The sequence below is a fragment of the Lissotriton vulgaris genome, chromosome 11 (genome assembly GCF_964263255.1).
Source record: "Lissotriton vulgaris chromosome 11, aLisVul1.2, whole genome shotgun sequence".
Classification (NCBI taxonomy): Eukaryota; Metazoa; Chordata; class Amphibia; order Caudata; family Salamandridae; genus Lissotriton; species Lissotriton vulgaris.
In genome coordinates this window covers 769,430,584-769,445,859 of record NC_141699.1, presented here as the reverse complement: position 1 = coordinate 769,445,859, position 15,276 = coordinate 769,430,584, and the positions used below count along the sequence as shown (strand labels likewise).

General features: G+C 44.3%; 1 protein-coding gene across 4 annotated transcripts in view; it reads right to left on the bottom strand.

The window, feature by feature from the left end:
- The window catches only part of RHBDD1 (rhomboid domain containing 1), a 420,273-nt gene that overhangs the window by 52,645 nt on the left and 352,352 nt on the right, over positions 1-15,276 (bottom strand). The window lies entirely within an intron of this gene.

The window sequence follows — 15,276 nt, the reverse complement described above, 5'->3', positions numbered from 1 at the left end:
AGGCAATCTTGTAGGTGGATCTGCCTTCAATTGGAAGCCCTTAGAGGTTTTTGAGGATAGGAGAGATGTGATCGTATCGCTCACAGTCAGAGATAAGCCTGGCAGCGAGATTGAGAACGGATTTAATAGGGGCTAGGTGAATTTTAGGGGTGCCAGCAAGGGTGGCATTGCCATAATCTATTCTGGAAAGGACCAGTGATTGTACAACAGATTCAAAGTCATCAGCTGGAATGAAGGGTTTAATTTTTTTAAGGTGATGACGAATGAAGAGGGCAATTTTTGCCGAGTTTTTTATGTGGGAAGTGAGATTGAGATTCTGATCGACACTAATGCCGAGGGATTTGACCGAATTGGAGATGGTGAGAGAGCAGTTGAGTGCTTTAATGTCCAAGATCCAGTGTTGGATAGGGAGCGAGTTATTTTTAGGAGAGAATAGGATGATTTCTGTTTTTTGGGGGTTTAATTTGAAGTGGTTTTGATGAAACCAGACTTCGATCTTAGTCAGGGCATCATTGAGATGTAAGATGTCGCTTTGGGATTTGATCTTGTAGTATAATTGTGTCTCATCGGCATAGAGGCGATAACTGATTTTTGCTTGTTTAAGAATAAGGGTGAGGGGTTCCATGAAGAGGTTGAAAAGGGTTGGTGAAAGGATAGAGCCTTGTGGGACGCCCAGGGAGACAGGTTGTGGTTTGGAGAGGCAACTGCTGACTTTGATTTGTTGAGTTCTATTTTGGAATTAAGAGGTGAACCACTTAAGGACATTGGCGTCCAAGCCAAAACTGTATTTGAGGATCTTGAGTAAGGTGACATGGTTAACAGTATCAAAGGCTGCAAAGAGATCAAGGAGAATGAGGAGGGAGGATTTGCCTTTGTCCAGGGAGCGATGTATGTCATCAGTAATGTTGAGCATTGCTGTTTCTGTGCTGCAACCCTTTCTAAAACCGGACTGGAAGGCGTCAAGCGGGTTGAAAGTGTCGATGGGATTGTCCAGCTGTATCAGGACGCATTTTTCGAGGGCTTTGGATAGGAAAGGAAGGTTGGAGATAGGGCGCAGATTGTTTAAGTCATTGGGATCCGCCGCTGTGTTTTTAATGATGGGGGTAATTTGGCCCAATTGGAGGGAAGCAGGAACAATACCAGTGGCAAAAGAAGAGTTTATAATATTGTTCCAGAGTGGGGCAAAGATGTGTTTAAGTTCTTGAACCAAATGAGAAGGAAGAGGATCTTTGGAGTGCGAGGATGGTTTAAGTTTGGAGATGATGTTGAGGACAACACTTTCTGATATTGGACCAAAATCACTCCATGAAGCGTTGTTTTTTAGCTGGGGATCTGTAGAGTTAGGTTTGTGTTGGGAGAGAGAGAGGAGGAGTTGTGAGGGATCATGGGGGTAGGGAAGTGGAGGAAAGTACCAGGGGGATGCTAATGGGGAGGTGTTGGCTGAGTGAAGGGGGAGTTGGGAGGAAGATTGTTCAATCTTGGTGACTTTGTCCGAAAAGAAGCAAGCAATTTCTTCACATCTTTCAATAGTAGCTAGTAATTTAGGGGGGGCTGAGGAGGTTTGGTTTTTGACAATGTTAAAAAGTTCCCTGGGACGATTTCTAGCCGGATCAAGTTGAGAACGGAGAAAGGAAGCTTTTTCGTTAAAGATGTGTCTTTTGTAATTGGCCCTAGCAGTTCTGAGGAGGGTAAGATTTGAGGTGGAAGGTTGGGTCCTCCACAAGCGTTCAGACTGCCGGAGAGCTTGTCTTTCTTAGTTTAGGTCAGAGTTGAACCAGGTTTTAGGCGGAATAGTTTTTTGGAGCTTTAGTTTGGTAGGGGCAATTTGGTCAAGGGCTTTGAGAATAGAGTTATTATAATGATCGGTTAGGCCAGTGGCGCTTTGGGAGAGAGGGGGGAGCTGTAGTCGAGCTTTTACTGAAGATTCCAGCATGCCAGGGGGGAATGTGGTGACGGTTTTGAGTTAGCTTCTTTTGTTTGCTGGAGCAAGGAGTGGGAGGTTGTATAGAGCTATTTATGGTGAAGAGGATGAGGTGGTGATCTGACCAGTCAATGGGGATGATGTGGGAAAGAGCAGCCATTTCTTTGCTAGAGATAATAGCATCAAGGGTTGCACCTTTAGAGTGTGTTGGGGAATGGCAGAGTTGTGTCAGGTCACTAATGTCAAGAAGGTCCTTGATGAGGTTAATTGCCGGGTCATCAGTTTTGTTCCAATGGATATTAAAATTCCTTAGGAAGAGACTTCTGGATTTGGAGAGCGATGCTTGCACGAGGAGATCAGATAGTTCCTCAGCAAAGGTGAGAGTATTACCGGGGGGATGATAGATAATATGTAGGCATATAGGATGGGAGCTCGGAGTAGTAAGCTAAGCGCAGAGGTATTCAAAAGTGGATAAGTCCTGGTGATGGACAGGAGAAAGTTTGAGTTCATCTTTATAAATTACAGCAAGGCCCCCCCTGAGGATAGAGTATCCTGGTGGGGAAAGTATGTCAAGGATTGATGAGGAGTGGGGTTTGAGCTAAGCATGGTCGGATTACGCTGATTCACGATCCGCGAATTTGCGGATTTGCGTATTCGCGGATCCGCAAAATCCGAGAATTTGCGGATTCGCAGATTTTTTAAATGGGGGGGGTCTTCTGTGCGAGTTCAAGTACCTCTTGTGTGTATAAATGGTCAGAGACCGATCAGAGCAGCAGATGAAGAGAAAGAAGCTCCTGGTCACAGGAACAGCACGAGGATTGCGCTTGTGAAAGTCAAGGATACAAAGGCCTCTATCCAGCATCACAGCTGATTTTCGACGGTAGATTTGGGAAAAAGGCACACCTGCCCAGCCTCGACGACGCTCACGATTGTTTTTGGGCTGATGAATGAGTCACTGAATTTGAGCTTCAACTAGTTCCAGCGGCCATGTGTGTGTTACTATGCAATCGCACCGATGTGCGCAGGGGTCCCTTGAGTGAGCTGTCCATCATCCTGTAACTATTTTAGGATGGCGCCGGCAAGCTGCCAGCGCCATCCTAAAATAGTTACTAAATTAGCTTCATCAGGAAGCACTAATAGATAAAATAAAGCAGGTGCTCGAGCACCTGCTTTATTTTATCTATTAGTGCTTCCTGTTGAGCTAACTTAGTAACTATTTTAGGATGGCGCTGGCAGCTTGCCGGCGCCATCCTAAAATAGTTACAACAACTTCAAGCTTGAAGGCTTGAGCTTTTGCCCCCCGGATCCGCCGCTCGCGGATATGCGGATTTTCGGTAAATTCACTGGAGTTCGCGGATTGCGGATTTACCGAAAATCCGCAAAATCCCGGAACGGATTTTGCGCTCACACCTAGTTTGAGCCATGTTTCGGTCAAGAAGGCGATGTCAATGCTTTCGCTGAGAATGGTTTCAGCAATTTCTGTAGCATGGCAAGAGGCTGAACGGCAGTTAAGCAGCATACAGTTGAGAGGTTTGGATTTAATGTATTTAGATGAGGGACAAGGGCGGATAGACATGAGTTGCTATGGGAGTCTGGGTGAAGCTGGGGAAGAAGGGTTACTACTAATCCCCATGATAACTGGGATAGCTGAGTGAGGTAAGGGGGAGTTCGCATAAGAGGTGAAGAAGGGGTGTTTTTTGGGGGGTAAGTGAGGTTAAGGGGGAGGCCGATGGCTAGGGAAGGGGGTAGGGCTGAGTGAGCTATAGAAGTCATTCATTAAAGAGGGAGAGACAGGGGAGGACGGGGTCCTACTAATTCCCAAGATCACCTGGGATGGAAGCATAAGGAGGCGGGTGTCGAGGTGTTGAGGAGGTAAGCTTTATTGTGGCCAGAGAGGTCATGCGGGGGGATGGTTCGGACCGAGAGGTGGGCTATGTGGAGTGTAACAGTTAGTCGATCTAGCAGGAGAGTTGTTGGTAGGGGGAATAATTCCTTGGACATAGGGTGTAAGGAAATTTTGACATGGGATTGAAGGGTAGGTGTGGTTGGGGGGTTAGTAGTGGTGAGGAGAGAGAGGTCATTTCTGAGGGAAGAGAGTTCTAATACAAGGGTCGAGAGGTGCAGTTCAATGTTGAGGAGTGATTGGGTAAGCAGGGTGGAAGGGAGGGGGGCTAGTAGATTATGGAATAGGGTGAAGGGTCAAAGTTGGCTAGGGGGGGATGTGAGGAGAGTGGGAGAGAGGGAAAGCCTGGGAGAGGGAAGGAAAGGGGAGTGAAGGTGAGGAGGTAGGGTCAGAATAGAGGGGAGGGAGGTTGGGTTCCTAGAATGAAAGTGGGGGACTGGGGAAGTACGGTTGGTCTGGGTGTTGGGTTTAGAAGTGTTGGTTAGATAATGGGGAGAGGGGACAACAGGAGAGGTCATAGGGGGTATTGGAGGCATCTTTGGGGGAGTAAGGGGAGGTGGAGGAGCCTTTGGGGAAGAAAGGGGAGGAGTTGAACAAGGAGGGTGTAGGTTTTAGGCAGATGGGGCGATTTTGTAAGGTGACCGGGCGGTGAGGGGGGGAGGGGAGGATCGCAGGTCTCTGACAGGAGTAGAAAGAGGACGGTGGGTGAGGGAGGCAGAGGGAGTTATGGGTGAGTCGATAGAGGGGAGGGATGTAGGCATGGTGGGCGGGGTTTGTCCCTGGGGAGTGAGGCTTTCAATAGAGACTGTAGAAAAAGAAGCAAGCGGGTAGTGAGTGAGTTGGTATAGGGAACAGGACTTTCAGATAAGGTTACTGTGTCCGGGACTGGATAAGAGGGGATCGGAGGGTGGGGGAAATGAATGAGGGGGATTGTGAGGTGGAACGCAGATCAGGGGGTTGAGTAGGTAAAAGAGGGTGGGTTTGGTGGGTTGAGGGAGAATAGGGAGAATCAGTAGGGGGTGGAGGCTGGGAAGGTAGTCGGTGGTTGAGATTGCGTGGTGAGGTCATCAATAATGCATACTGTATTGAGAGCTAGCAGGGTTGATTGTGAGTGGATGTGGGGGTCAGGGCTTTCAGTTAAGGTAAGTGAGTCAGGGATTAGAAGTGGGAGGGTTAGGGAGTGTGGAGGTGGGAAGGAAACTTGCTGTTGGGGCGGAGGTTAGAGTTCAGTGTAGGTAAAAGATTTTGGGATAGTGAGCTGAAGTGGTGTTCAAAAATGTTGAGGTGTTTTTCGGGTGCTTGAATAAGTATTTTTCCAGATTTAAATATGGAGATGTCAATTTCACCAGGAAAAGAGGGGGAAGGAGTGGTGAAGAGTTTAAGGCCATAGGGAATTTTGCGGGAATTGGTGATAGGGAGGTGTTGGAGAAAGATGCTTTTCCATTTAGATGGGCGTTTGGTGAAGAAGATATAGTTGGTTATTATGGTGGAGTTTAGGCTATTGCAATTGTCCACAAATAGAGATTCTTGATGGAGTATAAGAAGTTTGTGTTCGAAATTTTTCTTAGCGTGTTTAGAGAGGGGGGGGGGGGGGTAAAGGATGGACCACGAGTTAGGGCAGTGTCTGGATATAGGTGATTCTAGCATCATGGGCATATGTATGAGGGGAGACATGATGAGTCAGCTGAGTTATAGTGGAGGGAGGGAGGGAGGGGTGGAGAAGATTGGGATGGAGCAAGGTGGGGAAGGGGGGTAGGAACACAGGAATGGACTAGGGGGAATGGCTGAAAGAGGTACATTTTCAAGTAAAGTGTGACCAAATCGAACGGATAGGGAGATTAGAGTGGTGAGCAATGCAGTGGAGGAGTGGGCGAGGGGGGATTTTCCAAGGGAAGAAGTAGTAGGTAAGGTAACAGTTATGGGAAAAGAGGAGAGAGTGGAGAAGGAATCAACGAGGAGAATAGACTATTCGAGTAGAGTTGATATAATATTGTAAGAGAGGTCAGAGGAAGCGAGAGTAAATCAGGGAGGGCATTAAAATAAACTGCAAGAGTAGGTTAAAAGTTACACAGATCAGCGAGGCAATAGTAAAGGCATGTTAGGTCCTTTAGAGAGGTAGTGGGCAGAGTAAAATAAAAAGGCAAACAACTAGGATTAAACAGAATACATGAATAGAAAAATACAAAAAGCATAAAGTAAAAAGTGTCAATGTTCTGATTATCTAGCAGTAGGCAATAAAATATTCCAATGCAAAAGATCAAATGAGGTATTTCAGGTAGGGTGCTAGTAGCACATCATGGGACTGAACAACTTGCTGCTACAACAACGGGAGTATAGATTGTCCTACCTAAATAGGTCGGTAATTCAATATCATAAATACAATGATGTTGGTCAGTAGTGATCGGGCCAAGCACCTAAAGTTCAGTAGTATCAGCCGCTGCTAGGGTCCATGATGGGTCATCGAGAAAGGTAGTGGCCAGAATAAAGTTAAAAGATAAACAACGAGGATAAACAGAATACAAGAGTACAAAAATATAAAAGCATGAAATGAGAAACGCCAATGTTCTGCTTATCTAGCAGCAGGCAATAAACTATTCCAATGCAAGAGATCAAATGAAGTAAATCAGGAAGGGTGCTAGTAGCACATTATGGGACTGAACAACTTGCTGCTACAACAACTGGAGTACAGCTTGTCATACCTAAAGAGGTCAGTAAATTCAATACCATAAATACAGTGATGATGGTCAGTAGTGATCGGGCCCAGCAACTAAGGTTCAATAGCACCAGCCGCTGCGAGTGTCTGCAGATTGGTGGAGGATACTCTGTCTGGGAGAGAAACAAGCGTAAAAGTCCAAATATAGAGTCAAACAGTTGTGGTGAGGTAGGTCGCTAGGGGTGTATGCAGTCACAAAATATAGAGTCAAACAGTTGTGGTGAGGTAGGTCGCTAAGGGTAAATGCAGCCACAGGTACAATATATAAGATAGTCACTCATCTGTATCAGAGTCACCAGGATTACAGGGGTGTCAGCAGTCACAGGTACAGTTGACAAGATAGTCACTCATCAGTGACAGAGTCAACAAAATGATAGGGGTGCAAGTCATTGGTAAGGACACTCCCATAACACATATCACAATGCGGTAAAAATGAACAGGGGGGTGTGAAAAGTACTGTAGATTGGGCAATATCCAGAGGTTAATCACCACTTCATGAGAATAGCGTCGGAATTGTAGTAGAGGATATAAATCTACAATGGTGATACAATCATCCACACAAGAGGGCTCCTTTTAAAGATGGCCACCATAGAGGCAAAGAGGTTGATGTCCTTTTGCTATTTCTACTCTTCTCCAAGATCAACAAACCACCAACAGGGGGCTTTGTTTACAGTCTAAGGGGTGAGGTTAAGATGGCGACATAAATTACCAAGACCCCATACAAAATGGGTGACAAAGGGAGTGGAGGTAAAACTTTATAAGTAAATAAATATAAATAAATCAGCAAGTCGGGGACTCGTCAAAAAAACAAAAACGGGGCCGTAGCACAAACGGAATAAATTGTTGCAGGCTGCTACTATGAAATAGCCTGTTGGTATTCAGAGCGGACAGAGCACTTCTCCTAACGATCCCTTTATTCCGGCCCGCTCCATCAGATGCACTTAACTCCCCGGCCTATGAGCAAGGTTCAGGCTCAATGCAACCCTGGGGGTGGGGGGGATGACCCCTGCCCGTCACAATATGGAACACGGGACCTGCTCCAGCCATAGGCGCCTGGACAAGTCAACCGGAACTGGATTAGAGCACCAGGGACAGGGGACCACTCGGGAGCAACCCGGACAGGCTCGGTACCTGAAATCACCCTTCCCGTCTCAGGAGACTGGAGCCTCGTTATGTCGGAAACGCTCCTGATCCAAGCCAGTCTCCGGAGCAAGAAGACAATGGAGGGAGAGAGCCCGGAGATCATCAGTGTCCCGTCCACTGCCGGAGCCTCGGGACATGCACAGCCTGCCTGCAGCAGATCCTGCAAAGTATCTTTCCCGGGATGGAAGAACGGAGCTCAGTCGAGCAGGGAACGCTCCGGTCCCGGGAAACTGAGCGTAAGGGCTCACTCATCTGTTATCGCAGCAGAGACCAGCATCCTCGGCCAAGCTAAGCTTCAGCACAGGGGCTGTAGAGAGACTATTGTTGAGGGTTAGGATTAGAAAATTGTTGAGGGTGTCAACCTTTTTTCTCTGAGGCTTTGGGAGCCCACCACCAAGAGTTTACCTTAAATGACTCACTTGGCAGCTGCCGAGGTTAATTTTGCAGAATTGGCAGAAAGACAAAAAAGACTGCATGGAAATGACGATTTGCCAACCATGTCTTAATATAAATGAATAAAAGCAGGTTGGACACGCACTCCATTTAATTGAACTGTTCAGTAAAATTGTGGTGTGCTCCTGAGGTATCACCCCCTGAATAGGGTGTAATAATATATAAGTGAAACGGTGGTGCTGATTTCAGCGACGGTCCCCTGGGCACAATGTCTCTTCTCATGAAGCGGTGAGTTATTCTTTATAAACAAAAAAATATCAATCCAATACTCCGAGTTTAGGATTCTCACGTGGAATTGTATTCATTCACTCCAGATATCCTTTGTTTGGAATGTAATACATCAAGATAGTATCATTGCATCATCCCGAAATTCACAATATCCCTAGGCATTTCGAGCTGAGCGCCCTTCTTCAGGGGATTATCTGTAGAACAAAATAAGGTTTGATGCCTCAATGTTGCAACATACCAACTAAAACAGTAAATTAATAAACATTGCAGTAACAAATTGGGCGAAATTATTAAAGACTTAGAAAAACAGATCATTGATAATGACACTGTTGTTGATGCCAAGAAACTCTTAGAGAAAATAGAACATAATTGAATTTCACCGCATTGAACAAAATAAGTCGATAAAAGTAAAAAAAGACATCAAATCCTTCACTCCAGAAAGGGCATACCCTTATCTTCAAAAAGATTTTTATACAAATCGTAACTTCAATCAGAATCCACAGAATCCTAGACCTTGGGGCAGCTTCAATCGAAGGAATACTGTTGTGGGATTCACTGATTCATCTGCCGATTCCTCAGACCATTCAGACTCTGGTGAAGGTCCAAGCACCGCCACTCGTAACCCAAACCCCCAGTTTTTAGCGAGAGGCGGGGGAGAAGCCCCCAAGAGAGGTCGGGTAAAACAACAACCAAGATGGTACAACCCCCCAGGGGAGAGACAAATGAGACACAAGTTTTACCAGTGGTAACAGACCCTGACACTATGGACATGACCATCCCTCTATTTAACCTGTCTGATCACACTTTGTCCTCCCAAGAAATTTCTATTCTGAGCAAAGGTCTATCATTTGTACCCACTACCTACCCTAATTTTTTTGACCTTCAATCAGAACTAATGAGTTTCCTCAGAAAAATCAGACTACGTGCCTTCTTTGACCAGAACTCAGCTCAGCTCAAGACTGCTCTTACACCCTTCAGACCCCCTTCTACCTTTTCCCCCACCACCAATATGATCCCCAAAGAGGTCACACATTTGAGAAAGTTATACTCAAGGAAACCAGTAATTTAGCCAAAACTCATCTGTTCATTCCATATAACATCACACTAGATGAGAAAATGGCTATTTCATCACTACGTGATAACAATAATCTAGTCATAAAGCCTGCTGACAAGGGTGGCGGGATAGTCTTACAGAGTATTGACAACTATAAAACCGAACTGTCTCTGCAAGTCTCCAACACTGATCACTACTGCAGACTTCAAACTAACCCTACCAAAGAACTACAAGGCTTGATCAAACAAATCACCACAGAGGCGCATGAAATTGGTTTCCTTAGCAAACACGAATTTAATTTCCTGAATGTTAGTCATCCCATGACTCCGGTTATCTATACCCTCCCCAAGATCCACAAACAGCTTGATAACCCTCCTGGCCGCCCAATTGTCTCTGGTGCGGGTCTGTGTTGGAACCTCTTGGTCACTATGTTAATTTTGTTCTTAAAGATTTTGTACCCATCACAAACTGCTACGTCAGGGACAGCATGTTTATGATAAACTTGACTGAGAATCATCCTTTTAACCCTGAAAGCGAAACTCTATGTACTTTGGACGTAGAGTCGCTTTATACAAACATTCCACAAAGAGAATCACTGCTTGTCATGGAGAACATTATTAACAGCCGGCCCCGCCCCCATACGGTACCCACACTTTTAATTATTCAATTGCTTGAAATTTGTCTCACTCGAAACTTTTTCATGTTTAATAATGAGTTTTTTCAACAAGTAAAAGGTACATCCATGGGCGCAATTTTTGCTCCAACCTTGGCTATTCTGTACATGGACTGGCTCGAATGTAATACTATCCTCCCTTCCACTAACCCGTTTCATGAAGTGCTTCTTATGTGGAAGTGATATATAGACGATGTCTTTCTTATCTGGGGTGGTCCTGTGGATGGGCTTACATTATTCTTACATTGGTTGAATAATAATTGCAATGGGCTAACCTTCACTCTGACCCATAGCAAAACTAGTATCCCCTTTCTGGATTTGTGTTTCCAACATAAGGATGGCTTGCTTTTCATGTCTTTATTCCGTAAACCAACTGAGAGAAATACATTGCTTAGCTATAGTAGCTGCCATCCTAGAGCCCTTATGGGACAGTCTACCCTACTCTTAATTTTTGAGACTAAGGAGAAACTGTTTCTTAAAAACAGACTATTTCACAGAAGCTAGCATACTTGCAACCAAATTGAGATTCAGGGGCTACCCACGCCGCCTAGTTAAGAATGCCATGAAAAGTGCCTGGTATTGCCCCCGTGATACTTTGCTAGAACCTAGACCCAAGAAACCATCTGACAAATTAGTATGTGTCACTACTTTTTCCCCTGTGTCCAATAAAATCCGTAAGAGTATAAAAAAAACCTGGCATATTCTGAACTCAGGTAATCTAGATCTAGAAACACCACTGTTTGCTTTTAAAAACAGCAAAAACCTGAGAGACCAACTAGTAAGGGCGGCTCTTCCCCTCCAAAAAACGGCCAACACCACACTGAACGACCTCTGGTCACTTCCTCCCTTGAGGGGTCACTCTAAATGTGGTTCTTGTGTGGTTTGTGATTTTTGCATTGAAGGTAAAGATTTTGTGTTCAAAGAGACGAGAAACGTACTTAAAACCTTTACGAACTGTAACAGCTGTAATCTGGTCTATGCTATCTTGTGCCCATGCAACATGATCTACGTGGGCCAGACCAAACAAAAGATCAAACTACGGATCTCGCAGCACCGTAGTAGGAATAGATGCAAAACCATCAACGCTCCACTGGTTGAACACTTCAGTGAAAGAGGACACAATGAAAATGATATCAGATTGACTGTAATTAGCCAGGTGATCATACCCCCAAGAGGAGGGGACCTGGCGAAAATACTCCATAAAGAGGAACTGAAATGGATCCTGAGAACCGACAGCCTGAATTCAGGGCTAAATCTGCAATAGGACTGGACCAATTTGATGTAATTTCTGTTAAACTAATTGCCGTTGTCATTTGCCAGTGCTTTGTGCTCTTTTGCAATGTAATATATTTGTACAGCCTTCTTTTAAATTTTTCTTAACTTTCTGAAATAACTTCCCTTCAACTTTGTCACTGCCGCTCTCTATCATTTCCACTTTAGCTTACACCTCCCCTGCAAGAATCTAACCCACCTTAAGATGGCCGCCATGTTGTCCGTCGTTTATTTTGAGTACTTCAGGAGATCAGCCCTAGCCTATCGTGAGCCTTCTTTCATTTCACATTGTGCAACTTCCTTAACGGCACGCCAATGCATTTGCCTGGAAGACACTTCTGCCGGCTGACCCGGTAAGCCCGCACCACGTGGAAATTCTGTAATTTTGAGTAATTATCATGATGTATGCACGACTGATCCGTAATCTTACTGTTTCCTTCCCCTACTTGTCTCCTATAGGCAAACTTCCCCTCTTCCTAACGCGACCGAGCACTCTGCTGGTGTGTTGTCCTAAGGCTCCCAATTGCGGGTAAGATTCTTTCTTGCCCATGTTGTTCGTTTTTTACTGGTACTGCCTGTACAGAATGGCGTTGTACAACCTATCCTACCCTGTCTTTTTATTCACAGAATGTTGGGTTATTTATCCTACTGCTCTTCACCTTGCCCAGACTCATTAGCTCGGGCTTAATCGGTAAGCACCTTGGGTGTAAGCATGTCGGACCCACTATTAGAGCACTGTGTTGTGTTCGTTAGCCCACACGGGTATATAGTCACCGAGTATGAGTTCCCCTTTTTTAATCTGCCTCGCATTTTAGTCTTTTTTTCACTGAGTTAACACGCTAGAACACGTCGCCCGGTCTAAGGCACACACCTTGTCTATGTCAATAGCACTCCGTTTCACTTTTCATTGCATGTCCTGACTCCCTCACTCTCGTTTAGGGTTTAAAGATCGGCACTAATTCTGCTTCCCTGCGCCATCCAGCCATTTTCACTTTTACTCACCACGATGCCGAAGGTTACTGCATCTGACTCTTTGCACGGTTGGTCAACTTATGTGGTTATCTCCACCTATGACCCTCCAGGTTAAACCACCCAACCATTGTACTGTAATACCTCGTCACCATCACCGGTATAACAGTATTTTCGCGAACGTTAACAATCCTTTGATAACTTTGTTTCTTAATCATTGTCAGATCAATTAATCTGTTCTTTTTATGCCTTTCTCTCTACCTGTCTCTCCTAGGCAATAGAGGCTTATACTGTTTAGGCATTATTTATGTCCTGATGATGATCCCCTTGATTTTATAATGGGATCGAAACGCCGTCCACTTTCCTGAGCACCATATACTAAAAACGTATAACATGTATTATATGCTTGTAATGGTGTGAATTGAATTTCTGTTACACTACTAATCACAGAAATCCGAAGCTTTTGCCTAAAAGCCCTGTTCTTTTTGTTTGTTATTTCTTCACCATGCCAATTTGTATGTGATAGGGTACAGGCTTGTGCCCCACTACGAAGAATTGTTGAAGGTATTTCGTCTGTGATTTTTTCAAAAGTAAAAGATTGGGTCCTCTGTCCGGCTGGACATGTCATAACTAAATATAGTATCCATTGTGTCTATATTGATTGTTGTCTGAACATTGCTTATGCATGGGACCACTGTTGTTTTAAAAAAAATAGTATAATTAAGGCGCAGTGTCAAAGGAAATTACCTAAAGCCAACAGAATATACGTGGGAAAAAACATGAACCACTATTCATCTAGAAACGTGTCACTGTGAGGATCAATTGGAAAGTGCCCGAAATTGTGCCGTGAAAGAAACTGAAATATCAATACATACGTGATATGCGTGATCAAATGTCAACTGAATCCACGTTTCAAAAATGTGTGCCGCTATTAATATAGAGAGGTAACATAGTGAGGAAGGCTTTACAAGTGTTCAACAATGTGCCGTAAATAAAAATCAAAATTATCAGGATTACACAGCAATAGTAAAATATGTCAATGACGCTTGGAAAGCGTGACCCGCTATTCACATAAAAAAAAGTGTTGCGGTGAGGGTAGATAAAAAAGTGCCCGATATTGTGCTGTGAACGAAACAAAAATTGCAAAACGTCCGTGAAATAAACAAACAGGTAACAGTTGGTGCCAAACTTACGATAGAAACGAGCTTACAGTGAGCTCCGCTGATCGGCTGAGAACGCCGAATCTTAGGCAAGTTACCGGATATATAACGTTTGCCGGTAGACACGGCATAAAAGAAGGACTAGTTCACCCTTATTGCAGTGCGCAATAAAGCAGCGCCATCTTAAAATGGAGTGAAAGTGTAAAAGTTGATCAGAATGTGCCGCAATCTGAAAAATGGTTCACGTTATGGAAACTGATATAAAACCTGATACACCATTCTGAATTTGGAACAAGAACTCACACAGGCGACAAGTTGCTATAGGATGGCTTTATAATACCCAATGATAGCAAGGAGTCAGTTCATCATGAACTACTTTGTTTTGGACTTCTGGTATTCAATAGGATTCAATCTTGACTCTTGCTTCCTCCTTTGTGTTATTATAATGTTCTTTGGGACGGTTTCTCCGAGGCATAATGGCGTAGCTACGCCCCCTTGATATCAGAGTCTTTCATTTCTAGTTCTATTCTTACAGCCTGTTCACCAAATTCTACCATTAACAGATATATCGGAAATATATTGTCTGTACAAGAGGATGCGGAGAAAGAGATTCTCACTAAACATTCAGACTCCAGTTCTTCCAACGTCCTGATAAGATTTATGTGGTAGAACAGAGTGCTGGGTTTGCAGTATACCTGTAAAATCCTTAGCTAACTTTTCCAGTGGCTTCCAGGACTGTATAAGGCATGTGGAACTAAGCAATAGGTTAATGTTCTGTTGTGGGTAACAGCACCAAAACTGTATCTATTGTTAAGAGCCGTGAAATGAAATGAAATGAAATTTGATTTATAAAGCGCATGGCTGCCCAAGAGCGTCCCAGCGCAACAAAGCAAAGAACAGGAACAAACTGGGAGGGGTACCGTTACTTAGAGGTTCTTGGGAAAGAGAAAAGTTTTAAGGGACTTTCGAAACTTAAGATAACAGGGTTCGGTCCGAATCTGCCTGGGGAGAGAGTTCCAATTTTTTGCTGCATTTACCGTGAAACGGCGTCCCCCTGTGCGTGTCTTCCGTCTTGGTCTTGTTCCTTGATTGTGTTCCTTTTTCTACTTTGATGGGGTATTGTATAAATCCATAGCATTACCTGCTGTTTTAGTGGAAGGACATGCTCCACCAGGTACATTGTGGCATCCTCTTTTTCCTCCTATTCCTCTGGGCCATATGTGAGCTTCGGACAGTCGATCAAAAAAAATTATCAAAACAGCTAAACCAGGCGGATGCTTTGGGGGAGCTGTACAGGGTGAAGAGAAGAAGAAATAGTACTTCATCGCAGTCTGTAGCCTATGACCCACAGCATGTATCTGAGTGTGTGATAGTAGCTTTCAAACACACCACTGGGTTCTGGGTGATATACAGAGAACTTGATTTTCGATTGGTGGAGGGTTCTGCAGATCTTGTTCATGAGTTGTGATTTGAAATTGGTCCACTGATCAATAATAATTTCAGTTTGTAACCCCCTTGAGCAAAAAAATGAATGTGGACACCACTTAGGTGAACAGCAGTGACTCTTAATGGAAAATCTTCCGGAAATCGGGTAGCGTAATCCACAATGACCAATATTGGTATATGTCCTCTCCCTAAATGCTCTATGGGTTCTCACGTGTGTTTTTGAAACGGGACTTGGGTGACACTTTGTGCTGGAAAGTTGAGATGAAAGCAAAACCTCCAAAGAGCTGCGTTCATATTTTGCCTTTCTGGTCGAAATGTTACTATAAAATTATAGCGCAAAA